Below are 23,405 nucleotides of genomic sequence, written 5' to 3' on the forward strand. Positions count from 1 at the left end.
TAACACAAGGCTCTCAAAAACTTACACCTTTTGAGGTTGTTCATGGGAGACCTTTTCCACTACCAGTGACAAGTGAACCTTTAGACAAATCTGTCAGAGAAACAACTCTGGCAGAATGGATGGCAAAATTACTAGAAAATAAGGATATTGTTTTGAACAATAAACTGCGGTAAGACTCTTCTCCAGTCTCTTGCAGGTTGAAATCAGGCAAAAGGGGTGTTCAAGAGGAAAAATGGTAATGGAGGGCCAATATCAAGTGTTATTGACAACACCCACAGCTTGTAAAATTGCAGAGCCACTGCAAAAAGGTTGAGGTCCCGGGAAGCCCCGACACCAAGGAGGAAGCACATTAGGAAAGCCTCACCTACGCTTGGTTGCTTCGGGGGTGAGGGGGGGCAGTGCTGATTGGGCCCCAAGTTGCCCGCACTCCACTCTCCATCCGATCAACTTTAGGGCAGCCAGGTGCAGGTGTGATGGACCTATGTGCAACAATGTGAAGGGGAACCCTAATGGTTACCTTGACTACAAAAGCTCACCTTTACAGGATCCCAACTGATGCCAACAGCAGCTGAGCCACGAGGCAGACAGAGAAGATGGACGTATGACAACTTCCAGCTAATGAACATGACAGCAAGATCACATCCATCCTTGGATGAAAAATGCCTGATGCAGATATGTGTTTAACAGAACCACAGAGAAAGACTGTTACATTTACTCCCACATGCCGAGCATTAACAATGCACAGAAAACACCGTGGAACAAGTACACTGATTCTGATCTCTGATCACACTTTCAGAATGACTTTTGTAAAGTGCATAACAACAACATCATCGTCATCCTGATTCAGGAAGAAACGCTCAACTTAAGCAGTCTGACGACATGACGACTGGGGAACCGTACCTGAAGGATTCAAACTCTGGACAACTGGACAAAAGGTACTCAAATCACTCTCCCTGTGGGCAGGAGTTGGAAAACATGCTCTCAGAAGTGAGATAATGGACTATAGATTAGGCTTGTTTCCCAAAGCATGCTGGAAGGTCAACGAGGGACTAAATCAAGAAATAGACACTCTAAGAATTGCTGTACTGAAACATTGTGTAGCATTGCACATGATCCTGGCTGAGTAAGGAGGATTGTGCGTTTTGTTCAACACCACATGCTGCACCTACATACCAGATAATGTACATTCTTCAAACATGGCTTCAGATGCTATAGAGACTGTTTCCCTGATTTTCTTTTGTTTTCTTTATTTGAGTTATTCCTTGTTTAAAAGCTGTAATTTCACAGATGATGAGTTTATCATTCACAGCATACGCAGATGTACTGAAATCAATGAGGATCATGAAGATGAAGTGTAACGAATGATGTACTAACTGAGAATGTGAAAGACAAGTAGTTACTTATTGTACATTTCATTTCTCTGATAAACAGGGCCGGATGTCAGAAGATAATTATGTTTTGATCAGTTACATGAAATGTATTCTTTATATTTATCAGTGAAGCATATTTCTACATGACTTTTCACCTAGTAACTTGTGTGCTGAACTTATGCAGATACTAACCACATCCTGTTGTTCTGAACATTTAGATGTAGCGAAGACCAAGCTCAGCTCTTTTACGAGAACATACATATATAGAAAAGGGGAAGTCCCGCTACTGGAGTGATGTTGTTATCTATGTAACACACACACACACACAGACTTGTATAAATAAAGAACGCAGGCAGTGATGAGTCGCAGGTCGTGCGTCCATGGCTGCCCTCGCGTGTAAAAGGAAACTGCAGTTTGTGTTTTCTAACTCAGACTTCTCAGCTGAAGAACGGCAGGGTGATTTAAGGAAATCCCCTGTCACACTGTGAAGTGGATGGTTCAAACAATAATAATAAAATGAGCCTTTCTAAGCACATTTCTATTGTAAATGGCCAAAAGTCCATCTTGCCAGCACCCTGAAATTTTGCTAGCAGTTTTTACCAGAAGTCCCAACCGATTCTTATTCTTCACCGTCAGCTTACAAAACCAGGCAGCGATACAAAAAGACGTCACAGATTCGATAAAACTTCTATAAAACAAAGACAACATCTCAGATGAGACATTAAAAGATCTCATTTCTTCCTAAAATCAGTAATCATGTCTTTAGTTTTTGACACATTAAGTGACAGGAAGGACTCATCACACCGATTCACAAAATCATCTACAACCTGTCCATGGCCTGACTCGTCCCCCACTAGAAGACTGACGATCACTGTGTCGTCAGCAAACTTCAGGATGTGTCTGTTCATGAAATTGCTGTGACACTCATTTGTGTACAGAATGAACAGAAGGGGAGAGAGGCAGCAACCCTGGGGTGATCCAGTAGAGAAGGAGAGCACATCAGAAAATACATGATTCACCCTCACGCATTGTGACCTATTAGTCAGAAAGTCTGTCACCCAGCCGACCAGACTAGTGTCAAGCTTGAAATGATTGTAAAGCCTGTCAGCAAGTAAGAAGGGTTGAATTGTATTAAATGCTGATGAAAAGTCAGTAAATAATAATCTTGCGTGGGTGTGGGGGGCCTCAAGATGCTTATACAAGAGATGCAGGAGTGTGACAGCAGCATCCTCCACACCTCTTCCTGCTCTATAGGCAAACTGGAAGGGGTCAAGATGGTGTTCAACATGCATTAAAATCTCCTTCTTAATTATCTTCTCAAATGACTTAATCACTAAAGAAGTCAGAGCCACGGGCCTAAAATCATTCAGTACCTTAGGAGAACTGCCCTCAGCAACAGGAACAATGACAGCATGTTTCCAAATCTTAGGTACTGTCTGTAGCTCTAAAGAAAGTGAGAAGATATGGTGAAAAATCCCACTCAGCTGATCAGCACACGTTCTCAGTACCTGTCCACAGATGTTGTCAGGTCCAGGACTCTTGCTTTTAGTGTGTCTAAAAAGATTAGCTACGCCCCTCTCATCAATACAAATTGATGGGAGAGTGATAGTCTTTTCCCTCAGTGTGCTGGTCTGCCTAGAACAGTCAAAGTTCTCAAAACGAAGGTAAAAACTGTTAAGACTGTCTGCCAGATGTTTGTCAGAGGTAAACTCCTCTAAGGTAATATTACTTTTACCTTTCGTCTGTAGCCCTGCCATTGTTTTCATACCAAGCCAAGCTCTTTTGAGGTTGTTACTGCTGAGTTCTGCCTCAATCTTATTTCTGTACCTCATCTTGGCAATCTTTATTGCAGCCCTCACCTCCTTCCTCAATATTCTCATAGTGGGAACGTCTCCCTCGTTAAAAGCAATTTTCCTTTTAAGAATCAGATCCTTAATATCTTTAGAGAACCACGGTTTGTTATTAGGGAAAGTCTTAAATTCTCTGACTGGAACCACAGAGTCTTTGCAAAAAGAGATGTAGCTACACACCACATCAGTGAGTTCATCCAAATCAGAAGTGCTCTCTTGAAACAAGGACCAATCAGTGCAATCAAAACACCCCTGAAGGGCAACACAACTGTCTTTTGTCCAGACATTAGTCCGCTTCACACAGGCCTTCTCCCTCCTAATCACAGATCTGTAAGCAGGGAGGAGGTGAATAAGATTGTGATCCGAAGAACCTAGCGCCGGTCCGGCCACAGACTTATATGCCCCCTTAATTGGTCCATAACACAAATCCAGCGTTTTGTTATGCCTTGTAGGACAAGTGACATATTGAAAGAAATTGTTCAGTGATTTCTTAAGATTACAATTGTTAAAATCACCAAGAATAAAATTAGGAGCATCCGGTGAGAGAGTCTGCAGATTGTGTACCACTTTAAAAATGGCATCGGCAGCAACTTTAACGTCAGCTTTAGGATGAATGTAAACAACAGTGATAAAAATTTGAGGGAACTCCCTCGGTAAGTAAAAAGGCCTGACAGATACTGAAAGGAGCTCGATGTCAGGAAGACACAACCGCTCCCGCACAGTAAAGTTATTGCACCAGCCGTGGTTCATATACAAACATACCCCTCCTCCGTGAGATTTGCATGTTACTCCACAGTTCCGATCCAATCTGACAGGGGTCCCAAAGCCGCTGATTCGCAGTGAAGTGTCACTGTCCATATCGGTCAGCCACGTCTCGGTAAGCGCCATCAGACAAGCCTCCCTGTATTCCCATAGATGAATTCATCCGTTTTGTTCCTAAGAGATTGGACATTGGCCAGAATCATAGAAGGCAGAGGGACACGATTCTTCCTCCGAAGTTTTCTGACGCACGCCGCCTTTCTTTCCGTGTTTTCTCAAGCGGCGGGGCTTTCCAAAATTAGTCTTTGACCGGGCAAACAAATCCTCACCAAGAATCACATCTGTCCGAGCATTAGAAGAGTCGTACATACACAAACAGGACCACTGTAATCCAGGTAGTTCCTCGCGTGTATAAGTGATTGTCAGTGAGAGTGAATGACTCCAGGTGAATATCGCCAACAACAATAAAACTAAGGTGTAGAAGATCTCCATCTCGGAAAAAAAAACTCACAAAAAGTTCAAACCACGGTTAAGAACAGAGTGAAAACAAAGTTAAAAACAAAAAGAAAAAGAAAACGCCAGTAAACACCTGCTGCAGGTCGCCATAAGAGCAGCGCCCATCAGAGAATGCCCATCCATCCTCATAATCCATGTTTATCAGTATCTGCTGTGACCATCCTGCAGTAATAACTACAAGTCTACATTTCTGTGACTGTTGATCAATCACAGCAGGAATCTGAGCTCATCTCTGCACACAGAGCAGCTTCAGCTCTGGGATAAACTGCTCGCTTCACGTCCTTCTCAGCTCACAGACACTCATCCTGATATTTTCCTTTAACATTTGATGGTATAATTCATCTGAGTTTACACTTTATCTGCATAAATACAGAAAAACAGACCCAAACACCATAAACCATCAGTTTCACCATGTAGAATATATTGTTGTTTCCTTGCTTTTAATCCAGAGAAAAACTCTGATTTTGATTTTCTCTGTTCTCTTTGCCACAGCCCATCCCAGCAGCAGCTGAAGCAGCTGACTGTCACAACACTGAATAACACTTTAGGAGGAACGTCTTGATGCATTCTCAATCATCCAGGAAAGTAAAGTTGATTCTGTTCATCTGGACGTAGCGTAAATGTGGTTATCCCAGCTGGACTTTTGTCAAAGCTGGAAAGACACCAAAAGAAAACTCCAGCCGATCCAGGAGAGAAGGACAACCACTGACTAAGCGACCAGTAGTTATCCTGTATGTGTCAGGAGTATAAGAGCAGTTGAGATGAGCAGTTTTCTAAACACCGCGTCTCTGTGGCTTTTAAACCCCAAAACACGCTGCGCCAAAAATGGGTCCACCCCAAGGATCGGGTCCCCCGACACAAACAGAGTAACATAGTGTACGCTGTTAAGTGCAGGAGGATTGCCAGGATTTTATACATCGGGGAAACCAAACAACCTCTGGCTACAACACAGAAGAGCGACCTCATCAGGCCAGGACTCTGCAGTCTATTTACACCTACACTTTCAATGATGAGGATGTAACATCCTGGACAGGGAGGAACGCTGGTTTGAGGGCGGAGTCAAGGAGGGAAAGACCATCTCTGAATCGGTGGTTGTTGAACAATGGTCATGGTCAGCCATTGTGCAAATGTCCTGTTTATAAGGTTGAAACCTGCAGTCAGCTGAGACTGAAGAAGTCTCACCTGGATGAGTGACGAACCGTTTCTCCCACAAAACGCTACGTCCAGATGAACAGAATCAACTTTTGGAGAAAGTTAAATCTGTGTTTCAGCTTTAAGAGGGTATTTTAACAGAAAAAGAAATAAATAAAGCCGCACAGCTAATGAATGAAAGGCTCTTCAGTCAGGTTCAGTTTATGTATCAAACCCAAGAATGTTGATGTGTGTCCCAACTTTGAAACAATCTCACTGCCTGCAAATTTCACACTTGAGGAAATCATGAAAACAGCAGGATTTGCAGATGCCATGTTCTATTAGTCAAACAAGGTTAAAAAGGAAAGTAAATTTATCATTTATCAATTTGTTGTCTGAAGTAGTAACCAGTCTCACTGTGTTCCTATTATGTGGAAATATGACATAATGGAACATGCAGCCCTGAGTGAATATGTCTTTTATCCCAGAATGCTCGATTATCATATCAGCATTTTGTATCCTGGATTAAATTAGTCTTAGATATCTTAGTGTGTTCTCAGTGGCTTGTGTTTTATTGGTGTGTGGGTGGGGACATTTACTGGAAAAAATGTGGATGGAGAACTGAAAGAAAGATCAAAACCACCACCTGGGGGATTACACAAAATATTAATGTAATGAGGTTTGTGAGTATGTGTCTGTCTATAAATAAAGATATAAAGATAAACTAAACAATGACCTTATAATCAAGCTCTGGTTGGAGAGGTAATGGAGCAGTTTTTGGCTAGGAATTCAACACTACAAATGGACAGATGAAAGACAGACGGAGCTCAGTAAGACACAGGAAAGTTAGAACATTAGGAGTTGAGTCTTTGTTTTGCCGCAATCCCGTGTCTCTGTTATGTGGATCGATTTATTAATGGGTGTCAAAGCAGGTCAGCTGCAACAATTAAAGAGAATACTGAAGATTAACAGGCTGGAAGCAAAGGTTCTTTTTTTGTTATTTTAACACAAACATCAGTCCTTCTACTTAAGTATGTTTGCCTCTTTGTTTACGCCTAAATTAACTTTACTGTTAACGAGTTTTCATGTTTCTGTAATCCACCAGTGTGCTCATGCTTTCTTAACTGAAAACATATTTTTAATGATCAAATATAATTATTTTTGTTATTTGTGGATTTTAAATGTCCTTGACAGAGACAGATGATAATCATTATCCTCCACTGTGGTCTCAGGTTTGGTCGAGCTCGCACAAAGAATGGCTGGCTATGTTGAACTTCCTCCTGGGATCTACACTAAGAAGTGAGTCCAACATTAGCAGGGTCTCTTTCCTTTATCTGGATTCACTTTAGCATTCACAGTCACGTGAAGCTTGTCATTAACTCGATAAGTCAACCCAGGGTTTCAGCTGAGCGTTCACATGAAACACATGGTGTTGGCAGCATCTGATCAATCATATTGATGGAGACGTGTATCAGCAACAGAGCAGCTGAGTTTGCAGAAGGAAGTCAAACTAAACCATTGGCTATACCACCTGAAACACCTGAGTGGAAGCTCCTCCCTACACTGTGTTTGAAGCAAAGCACAAAGGTGACACCTGCTGGAGCAGCTGGAGTCCTACAGACACTCAGCCTCTTCACTACACAAACACCTCCTACAACATCCACTCTTTCCACTCTGACTGCTGTGTTTGTGGAAACACTCCAACACACACCGCTTCACACACCAACATAGAAACGTGTGTGAAAAAGAGCTGAGCTGATATTAAACATGAGGATTTATTCAAAAATACAGAGTCAGGAACAACATCTAGACACACATTACCTCTCAGCAGCAGAAGAACAGCCTTTAAAGTCTAGACCAACATCCTTCGAATCGTTGCTCTTTAAGGAAACACAGCTGGGTTCAGGTCCAGGTTCTGGATTAGTTTTAGGGTTATGTCCAGCTGAGCCTGGTACGCCCCACAGCTCTGGGCTTTAAAACAACACACACAGAGGTATGAGTGTGAATAATGATGGAGCAGTGATGTGAGTGCTGAGCTGTGACATGGAGAAGAGTCACGGACAGTTAGAGATGGTCATCTCACCTCTGAGCTTTGGTCTGGCTCTCATGTTCCCCACACAGAGTGCTTTTAGAGGGAGGGACTCCCTCCTCTCTGTCCTCACACTGATCCATGCTGCTGAAAACATCCAGATGAACAGAATCAACTTTTTGGGGATTTACTGGATGATTGAGCATCAAGACACTTTTTAATATTTTACTAATTTCTGAAGCATTTTACCAACTTTGTTCAAATTGGTCTGCTGTCATTTTATTGTTGACAAAAAGAGATTTGAGTTTGACTCTTGACGTTTTCACGTGGGACTGTTGCTGCAACACCAGGATGTTACTACAGAATACAATTTATATTGTGAGCACTTGGATGTTAGTCCAGTGGTCCTAAACTGACACACCTGCACCTGGATTCATTCTGACCAGATTTTAGCCCAACAGTTTTTCATACATCAGACACAAACTCTGCAGCTGTCATTGTGTGCAGTGTGTGTGCAGCGGGACACCGTGTCCTATGAGTGTTATACTACAATAAACAGAGCCTGACCGCGAGCATAAAGAGGGCAAAACCCCACTTATGCTCTAAAGATGAAGTTCTATTTCTCCTCAAATGACCCTCAGAGCATGTGGAGGGTCATTAAACGCATCACAGATTACCTCAAGAACAACAGGCTGAAGAACATAAAAACAAACGCAGAGTTTCTGTCTGATGGTTTGAACATGAAACAGGAATTATTGAGCAAAAATAGCCAGTTTACTAATTTATGATCTAGCATCAGCGCATTCACCTACAATACACGAATGAATGTCACCAGTTAAACTGAAAAAGGAAAAAACCTGCATACAAATACGACAGCAGACTAGGGGTGGGTTTTTATAATCGATTTATCGATTCTGGCTTGGATAGCGTGAAATCGATTAATTAAAATCCTGAATCAATTTTTTAATATAAATTTCTTTTAGCCAAAACGCCAGAATCTCAGGTTAAACCTCACAAAATTTCAAGAACCACCAAACAGTTAAAATGAGAGCAGGAACACGGATTCTGCACAAAGACGTAAACACACAGCGCGGACCCGCGGCTCAGAATCAGTGAGATGTGACTTTCTCACCTGACTGCACGGACACGAGCTGAAAGCCAACAGCTCGCTGATTCTGATGTTTCGGCGGGTCCGCGCTTTGTGTTTACGCCCTTTTTGCGCTGATTCTAAAGCTGTTAGTTTGATGTCTCTCCAAACAATATTGAGTAAACCAGCAGGAAAAGAAGCAGCAAACTACGCTTCACATAAACATCGTCATGAATTCCCTCTGATTGTTTTGCTGCCACCAGGATAAAATCATACTTCATGCACAGTTCTCTCTCTCTCTCTCTCTCTCGCTCTCTCTCTCTCTCGATCTCTCTCTCTCTCTGTACTTCAAGAACAGTTTCCCGTCTAAAAATCTGTTTTTTGAATTATTCACTTGCTTGTTATGCTCAAGTCTACCGTTCTTAAAGCCTGTCGGATGCTGTTTTTTTTCCTTTTACTTACTTCCGAAAAGAAAACCTCATTTCTGCCGTTCAATACTGAACAAATTTAAACTTTTTAAAATTATACAAAATGCAAAACGCTCAGCTGTGTCTGTAATAAAACCACAGCAAAACAATCTGTTGCTCCAACTCCAACACACTGAACAACCCTGAGAACAAATCAGATGATGTGGGTGTGTCTGCAAGCTTCAATAGTATTAAACACCTCACACCCGCAATGAGTCTGAAGCTCGCAGGTAAAAGGTCAAAGGTCAGCTGCCACACTGTATATAACATTTCAACATGTATACAACCTGACTGTGGGCGTGTGTGCAGCCATAAACAGTTTAAACATTAAACACTGAACCATAAAAGAAGCTAAAGCTGCAGCTCACAGGTCAAAGCTCAGCTGCTGCAGCCAGTTATGACTTTACATAAATCATCATGTTTTCCCTCTCAGGACTTGGGCTGTTTTGACTCAGCTACACTATGGGAAATGGCCAATGGTTCCACAGCTGTTCTTGTTCACAGCATCATCCAGTTAGAGAGGAAACTGTATAATGCAATGATGTTGCTCCTCCTCCACATTCTTACCTGCCACAGTTTAACTCCGCCTCTTAGACAGTCATGTCACCTGATCTGCATGTTTTGTTGTACGATGATGTCATCGTGGCGTTGACGAGGAGGGCGAGAAAAACTAGTTTTGTCCTGCAGATGGCGATCTTGCACCGTGTTCAGAGAGCCGACACTTTGATGGCGCTGCTCTACTCAACTTACTTTTAGCCATCAGTAGCATGACAGTCTTATTCATTATGATCCACGCATTTTATTTGGTAAAGCTTTAGTTCAGAATGCCCTTACTAATGCAACACTCCCCATTTACCCAGGCTGGCACTTGGAGTACACTGGCTTGTGGCCCCTTGTGCCAGCATTAGTGCTTTCCTCCTTTCTGCTGCTCACAATTCACCGATCACACTTTAAAATAGTTCAAATAAATAATCCAGCTATAGTTGTCAGTATTTCCACTGCTGCACAGGAAATAACTTTATAATAAAATAAATAATAAGAAATAAACTTTATTTTTCAAACACAAGCTTTACACAACTTGTATATTCACACAAGCACTTTTTCCATGTTTCTAAGTGCTTCCTGTCTAACATTCACACTCTAATGTTGTTTATCTGTAAAGTCTTTAAATTTACAGAAATAAATAATTATGTGGACACATCTGGATCATCAGCAAACATGAAACCAGGTGACCACCAGGACCAAGCTGACTGCTGACACAGAGTTCATACTCTAACTGCTAGCTGCTCTGCTAGCTAAGTGAACTGATGTTAAAGGTCAGAGTAAAGAAATGACGTGATGCTGCTGGGAGTGACACCACAGACTAGCAGCGTTTAGTTACTCAGCATATAATGCAGTTAATCTGAAATCTCTTTTTCTCTCTGAAACAAAGTGACAGCACACTGACTCAAAGACAGAAACCTTATTTAAACAGCAAATATTCACCGGCTTCACTTCCTGATCCAGGATTCATAGAGGACGTTGCACTTACTCAGCTTCTTCCCATGAACGTCTTCACTCTGCAGCTCTGCTGTCTGGACCAGGTCTGTGTAGAAACAGAGACAATCTTCTGCTTCATCAGTCCTCTGTGTCTGCAGGCTGAAGTCACATTAAACACTTCACACCAGCAAAGAGTCTGAAGCTCACAGGTCAAAGGTCAGCTGCTGCACCTTGTGTGATATTGTTTGATCAATAATTAACCTGCAGCAGGTTTCTGCTCCAACTCCAACACACTGAACAACCCTGAGAACAAATCAGATGATGTGGGTGTGTCTGCAAGCTTCAATAGTATTAAACACCTCACACCAGCAATGAGTCTGAAGCTCGCAGGTAAAAGGTCAAAGGTCAGCTGCCACACTGTATATAACATTTCAATATGTATACAACCTGACTGTGGGCGTGTGTGCAGCCATAAACAGTTTAAACATTAAACACTGAACCATAAAAGAAGCTTAAGCTGCAGCTCACAGGTCAAAGGTCAGCTGCTGCAGCCAGTTATGACTTTACATAAATCATTATGTTTTCCCTCTTAGCACAGCATCATCCAGTTAGAGAGGAAACTGTATAATGCAATGATGTTGCTCCTCCTCCACATGCTTACCTGCCACAGTTTAACTCCGCCTCTTAGACAGTCATGTGACCTGATCTGCATGTTTTGCTGTACGATGACATCATCTTGGCGTTGACGAGGAGGGCGAGAAAAACTAGTTTTGTCCTGCAGATGGCGATCTTGCACCGTGTTCAGAGAGCCGACACTTTGATGGTGCTGGTCTACTCAACTTCCTTTTAGCCTGGGTTGGACTCTATAAGAGCAGCTTCCACTCTGGTTTTCACTGTTAAATACACTTGTTTGATTTCACGTGTAAAGTTGGAAAATAAATATTAAATTATTTGTTGGTACATTTTTTGAGGGTCAATTATCTTGCTTCATTTGAGGAATGAACTGTTAAGGTGGAGAAATGAATCAGGTTAAAATAGTGGTGCTTTAAATCACTGCAGATGTATAATGTAATTTAAATGTTGATAATGGTTGTAGTGGGCTTGTAATGTAAATGTGGTCTGATTAAATGTGACATTAATGGTGACGCTGCATAAACCTGATAAAACAGGTCTTTTAGTGGGTCTGTGTGATCAGCATCAGTGGGTTAAGGTGAGGCCTTGACTAGTAGAACATCATGTTGGTGTATGACAACACATGAGCCAACATCAGACTCCGAGCGCTACGATGCTAAAGATCAGAAGATCCAGTGTGACATCATCGTTACCTGGCAACAGCAGCCCTCATCTGACTTTATTGGAGGATATTTACACCAGCAACACTGTTTAGTTTGATATGACGGATTACCAACATGCTGTGATGTCCAGTTCATCTGTAATAGATACTGGATCTAATCAGTCAGCAGATATTTGATCGCCTTATTTATAACTATACTAGAAACAAACACAACTGTGTTGGTGATTCATGCAAACTTGCATATCAGCCTTTTAAGGTTTTGTAGCATTGAGGACAAAGAGGTTGTGTTAGGGCTGAAAAGCCCGACTTGTTCTCCTCTGCAGGTCATCAAATGCACCACAGAAGTTTGTATTTGCACAGCCTGTATATGTTTGATGGCTTTATTATTCTCTGATCAAAGACAATAAATGTGCAAAATGTCTCATGTGGTATCAGCTTCATTTAAAAATGACTGCAAACATTTAGAGAACATGTGCTGCTGTTTGTCCTACATTTCCAACACTGAACGAACCCTGAAAACGTGATGGCAGGTGGCATATTGGAGTTCACATGAAATATAGGCTGTATGAAGACTGGAAAATATAGATGATACAAATATGCAGCCAAACATTTGTGGACATGGATAAACTATCTGATCCAAGAAGCAGGAAGTGACACAGCTAGAAAATGAAAGTGTATAACAGCTGAAGTCAAATGTAATGCAGAGTTGAATCTGCACTTGGATCCATGTGTGAAAGGTCCACATGTAGGGATCACATGAGTCCTGATGTTTGTCAGTCCAGCTTGATAACTCCATCTACTGTGGGCTACATATACTGGGCTGGTAGCTCCATAGTGTTGGAAAGAAACTATTCAGTGTGCATATTTTAAAATCAGAGGCTCTTCTAACACAGGAGCCATGTTGAGTTTAGATCACAGCGACCACCAGCAGTCTGAAATGGAATGAAGCCCATTGACAGCCAGCAGGTCTGAACAGGAATGGAACGCACCCATGGATAATACACCACTTTATTTGAAGACATCTGTAGCACTGCCTCAGTTCTGGATGTTTCCACAGACTCCTCTGTGCACCTAAAGAAAAGGTCAAAGGTCAGCAGCACATGTAGTTGGGACAATCCTTCATTTACAAACAACAGTCGCACAAACGATACAATTATTTTCCTCCAATTAGGACTTTTCACTTGCAGAAATGGTCCTGTGTGATTTATAGTTCCTAATGGCAGCGATTCAATCAGTAAACATGTGTTTCCTTCACCAACCTCACACACAGATCCAATAAGATCAGGAAGTGGGCAGTATAGTACAATATGTGTTATTTTGTACTGTGCTGCCCAAACTAAAGATCTGCTGAAGTGTTGGAAATGATTCAGATGTTTATTTTGGACGATACAGCAGAAGATCAGACATGAAAGTGGAGATAACACAGAAGACCTGCAGCAAAGGGTCAGAGGTCAGACTGGGCCACGTGATTCAACAATGAGCCAATGATCATCAAGTAGTGACTAAAGCAGAGCCCTGACGTTCTGACATTTATCACACAGTTAGAACAAATGTCTGCTGATGACTTCATCTCATGAAATGACTGATAGATGTCAATTCATTGATCAGCTGAGCTGCTGCTGCTGATCTTCATCGTGCACAGAAACATTCAGCTTGTTTCAATCAGTAAATAACTCCAACTACTCTCAGTTTGAACTGTTCCCACTCAAAATGCTGTCAGAACAATGATCATTGTAGAACTTCACAAACATCTCGTGTTGTTTTCCACATGTAAGATCAGCAAACATACAGAAACTTCCTGTTGCCACACACGGCCTCTAAAATCTCTTCCACGGTTTCTGTCTGAAGTCCACTCTCTGTGTCGGATCCACAGGAAACAACAAGATCTTATTAACATGGTTTTCAATGTGTCTCCTTACAAAAAGTCCAACCAATGAACAAATGTGTATATTTGTGGAGGCCGAACAAAAGCACAACACATTTCTCTGTTTCTATAAACTGGTGTCAAACACAAATATGAAGAGTTTCATTGACAGACTCCAAAATGCCCCCGCAGTGAATCACAGGGAAATCCTACAGTGTGGCAGAGAATCTTAATGGCTCCAACATCAACACATCCACAATGTTGGATCCAGTTCTACCTCACAGAGTTACTAAGACACACCCTCTGCCAGCATTACAACAGCTCCACCTGCTTCACCTGCCTCCTCAGCCTCTGTACACCTGAAGAGAAAAGAAAGGCTCCAAAAGCTCAAATCTACAAAGGATTCATGAAGTTTCATCCAACAATAACATGTTTGCCTTCCACAGTGTGCTGTTAGACACCACTGTATCTCTGCCATTTCAAAAAGAGCAGCTTGGGAACATTTTGGCTCCAAACACTTTGTGTTTAACTTCCTAATCTTTGTTTTCTTTGTGAACCCGACAACATCTGGAGCTTTTTGACTCATAGAAACATCATTTTGTTCTTTAGATGACAGCAGATTGGGACTGAATAATCAATCACTATCAAACCAATAAAGACAAAAATGCTGATTTTACAGGAACTTTGTTGGAGAAGCTGTAAAGACATGAAACTGGTGGAGATCCCAAACCAGTTGATAGTGCTGATTATTCCAAATAAAGCTGTTTTCCATTTGAGATGAAATGACTTTCTGTCCTGATATATAATAAAGATGTTAGTTGTTCTGAGCCCCTGTATTAAAAGTAGATCCAGTTTAAAGTCAGCTTGAGTTTGATGTCTTTATGTCAAAACTGCTCATGATGTTGAGCTGCTGATGGAATAAAAACAGTGAAAAATCTCCTCAATATAAAAGCATGTAGTCCAGACTTACATGTAGCCTGTTGTTAGCTGAGGTCCACACACAGTGTTTACAGTGTAAACTGTGTGAAAGGGCTGCTGGTGGAGCTCACTAGGATGAGCAGGTGACCATGTGCCACGAGGTGGAGAGCAGCTGGCCTGGGTTTGATTCTGACCACGTCCCCTTTCTCTCTCCCTCTGCTTTGCTGTCACTTATCTTCACTGCTCTGTCCAATAAAGCTGAAAAAGGCCCCAAACCAAAGACATCTGCCTGCAGCCTCATGAAACTATTAAAGCTGACATTCATTTCATTCCAATAACATCTAATGGTAGTGATGTGATTCTGTATCGAGGCTTCGAAGCGTGTGTCGAGTAATGGAGGGGGCGTTTCCGCGAAGCGCGTATCGAGGCTTGCTTCATTTATGGGAGGAGCTGAAAATGATGACGTCCGAAACCTCGCTGCCCGGCTAAACCACGTGACTGGTTCATGAAGCGGTTCAAACTTTGCCACGAGCTATGACAGCAATATAAACCCCTTAGACTTCATTCAAAATGTGTGTGTTTGATGGAGAGTTGCGGTTAGTGAGAGTTTGGAGACAGTTTGGAGAAAGTTTGGAGAAAGTTTGGAGACAGTTTGGAGGTTCATGAGAGTGAGGAGAGAAAGTCAGGAGAGAATGGAGCCAGCTAAGAAGAGGAGGATGTCTTCCCCTGTGTGGGAACATTTTGATTTTATTCCTCCCAACAAGGTATGTACATTTCTACAGATGATGCATTTTCATAATACTGATGGTGCAATACAATTTATGTTAAGCTGTCTTTACTTTTGTTAAAGGTGAAGTGTTTGCTATGTGCCAGGGAGCTGGGATATAACAACAACACCTCATCCATGCTCAGGCACTACAGAGCTTTGCATGAGAATAAGGGGAACATGGATTGTGGAGCAAGACCAGGTGAGCCATCAAATGCCATGATAATATAGCATGAAGTAATCTTACTAAATGATAGAACAATATTATACAACTGTAATAAGTTACGTGTGTGATATTTATATTTGTGCTTTGTTTTTATTGTCTTTCCTCAGCAGAACAATCTCAAATAGATGGAGACCTGGTTAGCATGGTGATTGAGGACTCCCAGCCATTTAGCATTGTGGAGGACAAAAGAATTAAAACATATGTTAAATCGTTAAATCCTAGCTATGTTCTCCCCACTAAAAAGGTCATAAAAGCAGTGACAATGTAGTTTTTACAGAATAGAATGTGAAGAGGCAGGACTGAGGCTCAAAGCCTCAGTGTGTAGCTGTCCATACCTCAACGTTACAAAAGCACAACCACTTTCCACACCCCAACCACACCTCACCTCACAGTAAATGATCATTTCCATTTTAAGCACTTCCAAATAATCATTTTCCATACTGCCAGCATAAATATACACAGTATACTGCCATCACTACAATATACATGTTTTACACACTCCTTTTGTTGTTGACATTTACAGGCTGTGTGCAAAATGCCACACTCTTCAAATTCATGGCAGCTAATATTTTCACGTCCACTAGATGTCCTACTAGAGCAAATGAAGCTTCACGGAGCTTTGCGCTGGGGTGAAGCAATTGGATGAAAAGCTTCACTGCTTCATGAAGCTTCATCTGCCCATCACTATCTAATGGTACATATATATATATATATATAGACACAGGACTACAAGTAAATGGCTCTCAGCATCTGGCTGTGGTAACAAATGAGTCCCTGTTTTGTGTTCAAATTGTGTGCATATTTTAGATGTGTGTCACATGTAGAAACACAAAAATCTTTCATCTTTCAGAGCTGCTGCCTCCTCGCCGTACTTGTTCTTCTCTTCTTCTCCTAATGACACCATTTCTGCTTCAGATCTTTCACTGGGCCTAAAACAGATGCAGAGTAGATCTACTGCTGTTCACTGTTTGTGTCAATATGGAGAAATATGAAAAAACAACCAAAGACGAACACAGTGCATACAGAGAAATGTAGACAGAATGTGCACCCAGTGCAGTAAATGGTCTCAATATCAGCTCTTTAGAAAATGATCATGATGAACATGAAACTAACATCAAATGAGAAACACAGCTTCCTTGTTTCATGTACAATAACAATAAATGAAGAGCTAATAAAGAGCTATTCTATTGTAAAATGCTGAGATGATTATTACACAGAACCCAGCGGCTCATCAAAAGCCTGCATTGAAAATCTATATTAACCCTTTAAGACCTACCATAGAACCAAGTCCGCCAGAGTTATCTTTATATTTTCACATGCTGTAGTGCCATTTCTGGGAGCATTTCAAGTTGCTATACATCAATATAACTGTGATAGCCCAAATTTTGATAATATGTATGCATTAAGTCTATAATAACTACATAAATTGCAAAAAAGTGCAATAAACTACAAAAAATTGAAAATCGTTTTTGTTTTGTTTTTTTACATATATTTCTAGTTAGAGAAATTTAAGAGGTTTGTTCCTCAAAACTGTAAATACAAAAAAGTTGCACAAAATAGTTTCTAACAACAGGAAATTTATTTTGAGTGTCTTCATAGTTTTATTTTTGAGATGCACCAATTTTTATATACTGCTGGAAAAATTAAAATAAATATTATAATGCAAATTTGCAAAAAAAAAGGCAGCATGTGCATCAAAATCAACTATTTTCAGCAGTGCAATTTGAGTCCTAAGCATCCCAGAAACTATTCAGAAAAGTATGAAGTCAAACATGACTTTTAAAAACACCAGTACAGGCTGATGAGGCTCTGAAGGCAAAAAATCTAAATTTTCCGTGAAAATGACGTCACTTCCGATTTTGGCCAGGAAATGGTGGACACGTGATAGTTCGCGCGGACGTCTATTCCAACGTAGGAAGTGTTACGAACAGCTGATCAGATCGGCAAATCATGTTTCTGGAATATTGTGTTTTTGTTGCTGCAAGTGCTTTTTATACAGGGATTTAAAAATAGTTACGCAAAACGGCGCGTGAGAGAACCAAGTCTGTCAAATCTCTTGATCCAACACAAACTATCAAACACATTGGGCCACAGTCAGCTTTGTATGGATGGTGTAACAGGAGGCTGGGAAAGGATGGTGAAAGCTGGATATAATACAGAACAATAACATGAAATATAATAATGTAGCAAACATGATCTTCAACAGGCACACTTCTATTATTCATGATCACAAACACAAAGAACTCGTGCAGCCCTGATATCAGCCCTAATACATGAGTGTGCTTGAAACAGCATCAACATGACAGCTGTAGCACTCTCGTGTGATGCGACGAGCCAATAATCACTCAATATGTTAGTCTTTAAAACTTTAATGCGTACTCCAGCACACGGTAAAACACACTGGCCGTCCCGGAAGATAGTGATGTGCGATACCACTGATTTCCTTTCCGATCCGATACCAAGTAATATTCAGGGTGGTATCGACGATACTGATCCGATACCGATACTTTGTACAAAAACTTATTTTATTTATTGTATCTCAAATTATAACGTCATAATGATTACAGGACATCAGATTACTTGTTCTTATCACTTAATAATGCAGAGTTCATCATATAGAAATAGAAAAAACTGAAGTTCTGCACTATTTGAACACCTTGCCTGCCTGCATCACTAAAGAACTCCGTGAGAGACGTCTGTCTCACCCTAACAGCACCTGTCCCTCTCCTCCTCTTCAGTTCGCCTCAACATACGCTCGTCATATTCTCTGATATGATTTACTCTGAGGTGTTTGACAAGGTTAGTGATGTTGCCACAACCATACATGCCAACCCTCCAGATTTTTCCAGGAGAATACCGAATTTCAGTGCCCCTCCGGAAAATCTCCCGGAGCCAAACTTCAAATATCTGAGCCAACCGACACATCGTTTTCAGACCCCCACGGTCTTTCACTACTCTGGTTAAACATGATATATAAGTCACTTTGAGAACTTAAAAATGTTATTGTTTTGCTTTTTTTTAGTGTTTTATTTGTTCGTGAGTAAATCGGTTTGGCTGAGAGTTATTAGATTAGATTAGATTAAATTAAATTTAACTTTATTAATATCTCAGGAGGGTTCCGCCGGGGTTTTCACACAGCTGAATAAACGTCAAAAAGAAAATGATTAAGCAGAAGAGTTTACGTCAGCGCCCGGTTATATTTTAGATAGCAAGGAGCGGACGGCAGTTTCACTCCACCGAGGGAGCTCGTGATGTACTACCCGGCTTTCTTTAGACCGTGAAGGCCAGGTCTTCAGGTGGAAGCAGCCTCTGAATTTGGACACCCCCGCTGTTTCTGGGCCGGCCAATAATAACGGTGACATTTAACGTATTTTATCTGATAAATGAACCCTGTAAAATGTATTTATCACCCCCCCCCAACAGCCCTTTTGAATGTCTCCCTAGTACGGCCACAACACCTCACTCTTGGAGTACTTTTTTGCCACATGTATCGCAAACCACGTCTCAGCTGTTTGTGGAGGTAAAATACGTCCGCACAATTACGCTAAGCTACTGTTGTGAGTGCGCACGCCAAGGGGCTGCGAGACATTTATACAGCCGTATTTCGCACATGACTATGAAAGGCGGAAGAGGAAGTAGTTCCTTTGAATGTAGACAATCCGAATGTTATAGTTTCTTTCCACTGTGTTCCTGTTAATGATAAACTACAAATTTACTCTAAATTACTAAAATATCGATATTTTAATGTGAGAATCGATTCTAGAACATAAATGACTGGTATCGGAGGAATCGATATTTCAGAATCGATCCGCACATCACTACCGGAAGAACAAAACTCCGATTTCAGGGCTTCCTTTTGTTCCTCCATTATAACTGTTCTCTCTTCTCAACACATGACGATGTTGAGACTGCGATTCTTTTGGTCCTGGTAGAGATTACTCTGAGATGTTTCCAAGTATCAAGGTATCACTTTATTTCCCAATAAAAATGCGCATTTGGAGATCAACACTACATCCTATGCAGTCCTATTCTAAAGTTGATCTAAAGAGTTTTACAGAGCAGCTACAGTTATAGTCTCTGGTCTCCTCCTCCTACAGTAAACCCCCACAGTGGAAAAACACTGGTACAGTGGCCAGGTATGCTGACACTCTGACCCCCATCTCCTTTTAAGGAAATGTCCATTCACCATTGTCTGCCCCTCACCCTCAGTAACTCTTGCTACTGTCCTGGGGGTTAGATGCCCCACTGCCCTGCACCCCAGTTCTTTGTTCCCCCCTTCCAGGGCTATTTTTATTTTATATTCCTATTCTATCAACAACAAAATCTTACTATGACACCCACTAATCAACTACATCCCCTATGACCTCAATACCTAATAAACAATCTATTATTTCTACAACGACACAAAAGAATCAGCAGTGACAAAGATGATGCTGAAGAGAAGCACACATTTCACACATATAACAGACCAGTCCAGTTACACACACCTCTGCTTGGCATTAGGCCGAAAACAAAGACACAAAACACTAACTTGACTCTAAATAGAAGAAACTCACAGCTTTTTCTGGTATGTCCTTATTTATATTTGACACACATTGATAAAGTGAATTGTTAAATGTTGTCATTTTTATGCTTACCGTCTCTACATTGTTTCAAACTGTGTGATCAAAGACATTCCTTTGTCTCTGACCACTGTTAAGGTTTTATTGAGGAGGAATCCAAAAAATAATAACCACAGATCCGGGTGCAATTAGATGAAGATTTTAATGCATACACATGTGGAGTCCAACACTTGCGCAGATTTCAGTGTTGAACTATCTTACAATAGTCAAAACCAAGGCTTTATAGGGGTGAAAATAGTACAGCCCCCTCTTCTGTTGCCAGGCAGACTCAATACAGCATACGTCAATGCAAAACCACAAACGTTCAGTTAACTTTGAACATAGTTTAAAAAAGAACATTGTCTTCGGCTCGAACCCAGGTGCTTCCTGTCACCATCCTGCCCAGGCTTATCTTCTGGAACATCAGGTCCACGTTCTGCACAAACTGTCACTCATGCAGGCACAATTTTGCAGTTGCAAGCAAAACATGATTAAACTCTTACCTATATAAATGAGTCTAACTAATATGTGTGTGTATGTGGGTGTGTGTGTGCTGTCCTTTATTTCACCCTTCACTTCATCATCTAAACCTTGTAACCTTTCCACCAGACAGAAGGCCAGCATGTACACAACTGAAACTATGTGTGTGTATGTGTGTAATAATCTTGACTTACATGTAAAATATATAAAACAAATGTTTCAATCTAATACAACTACTTAAAGCTTAATCAAAGCTTAATCAGAAATATAAATGCATCAAAGATAATAGCATCATCGAGACTGCTCCTCAGAATTACTTGCACTGAGACTGTGCTTTCGGTTTCACTTCTACAGAAGCATGCAACTTCAAAAACATGTAACTTCCTGTCTTTACACAGAGTATATTTCCTGTCCCTGCAGTCTGCACAGAAACATTTAAGATTATAGGAGCATTGAAAAGCATTTAAAATTATAGATTCAACTCAACAGTTTAAAGTGGTTCTTACTGGACTTGTAATAAAGACTAATTGGGTGCCAATATGTTTAAACATCTAAATGCACTATCAATATTAATAATTAATGGAATAGTAATAATGATCATAAAAAATAGCAGCATAACACGTTACTCCCACCTGACACCACCTCAAAGCTACTCTGGTGCTGGGGGAGGTTTTTTGTAAGCACATCCTCTCTGAAAGATCTGTTTCTTGTGTGGTAACTTCCTGCTTTTATGAGCCTGTTGGTGAGCAGGAGAACGTACACACACACACACACACACACACACACACACACACACACACACACACACACTCTCTCTCCCTCTCTGGCACATGCATACACATCGTGCCTTGTCTTTGTAACCAAGGGGGGGTTTACGGTGGGAGGTGTCAGTTTGTCAATAAAAGGCTACGAGGAGGGCCGCTCTTTGAAGGAGCTGGGCTGGAGACAGGTGAGGAGCGTTAAGCTCCATGAGCAACCTTCCCTCTCTTGCGAGTAAAAGACCGGTTGAAGATGTTCCGTCTTGTTTTTGTCCTTCACGAGAATACGTTTCTAAACTAGCAGAGCCTGTGGAAACACAGACTCAACATTTATTTGGTCCTTCCGAGCCGGAACCCAACGCATTGCATCCACCGAGAGGGAGGGAGATGATGCCGCCGAAGTCTGCTAGCAGCGAGACGTCTGTGACGACTGATGAAAGACCTGGTGCTTAACTTTGTCGCCAGGCCGGCGAGTTTGTGTCTGAACTCCCCTGAGGTTGGATGGATTGACGGGATCCAGAGACTTTTCCCGCGAACGAAACAACACGAACAGTGGCTGTGTCCCAATTCAGGGTATGCACGCTTGAAGTACACATTTCAAGTGCGAGTACGTCACCGCCACGCGACGACGGCTGTCCCAATCCGAAGTGTACTTCAAATGCATACTCCAAATGCGCCGTCGATTTCCCCAAATATCAAGCGTGGTCCGGTGCACGCTTCGTGGTCTAATATATCCCACAATCCATAGCGCGGCGGTGGGTGTGGATAATTTTGCCGCAAAATACGGCAGAAGGGAGCGGCCGAAGAGTGAACTGTCAGAAGTAAGTACTGAATATGATGTCACTTATTTATGTGCGAATGTTTAAGAACATTAAAACATTACTGTTGGCCACATGTCGGCAAAGTTATGTGACATTAGTGATGTTTGTACTTTCATCGTTAACTTGGTTTTAAAGCCTCTACTTCTAAATATATATATATATAGTCGACCTTAATCTCACAGAGGATCTGATGATTTTATGGATAATTAAAGTCAGTCATATATCCACAAACACAACAAGCTGAAAGTCAGTGATGCTGCTCGGTTTGCAGTCCTGAATATGACGGCACAAGCAGGATTCACTGCACTGTTAATGTTAGCTATGTTATATTGCTGCCTCTGTTCGGTGGTGTCGCCAAACGGACTTTAACGTGTGTTTGAACGAGCTGACGGTTCACTCGTTAAGCTGAAAGAAAGATGCTTTAATCACAGGAGTCACACATGTGTCCACTGGACCATCTGGGAACTCTTCTTGTTTAGCACTTTCGTAATAACACAAACACTAAATCCTCCTTCTCTTGTGCTGTTTTGTAGCAGTGTGTACACCTGAGACTGTCACCTGTCTGTCTGTCCTGCACTCTCTGTTTCTTTCTCTCTGATTGTGGAATAAAAGTATGAACATGTATTTATAAGTTACACTTGTGTTTGAATCCTGCAGCTTATCACACATTTGATTTCCATGTGTGACGACTGCAAGTGTCCAGAGTGAGGACAGACTGAGGGACCCACTGCTGCACATCATCTGTGAGGCTTTGCACCCCTGATGATCCACCAGGACAAACTCAGCAGTGTGTGAGGAAGAGGAGGAGGAAGAGCCAGCAGCAGCTGACAGATGGAGAGAATAGACAGACTGTTCCCTGTTTGTGAAGGACTGCTAGGAAAGTTTAAAATAACTAATTGTCTGTCCTGAATCAGTCTTATTAGGTAATGTTCAAATAACGTTATCATCCCAGTGTTTTCAGTGTGGGAGAAAGTACTCAGAGCCTTCAA

This window comes from Oreochromis aureus, linkage group 3 (assembly GCF_013358895.1).
Source record: "Oreochromis aureus strain Israel breed Guangdong linkage group 3, ZZ_aureus, whole genome shotgun sequence".
NCBI lineage: Eukaryota > Metazoa > Chordata > Actinopteri > Cichliformes > Cichlidae > Oreochromis > Oreochromis aureus.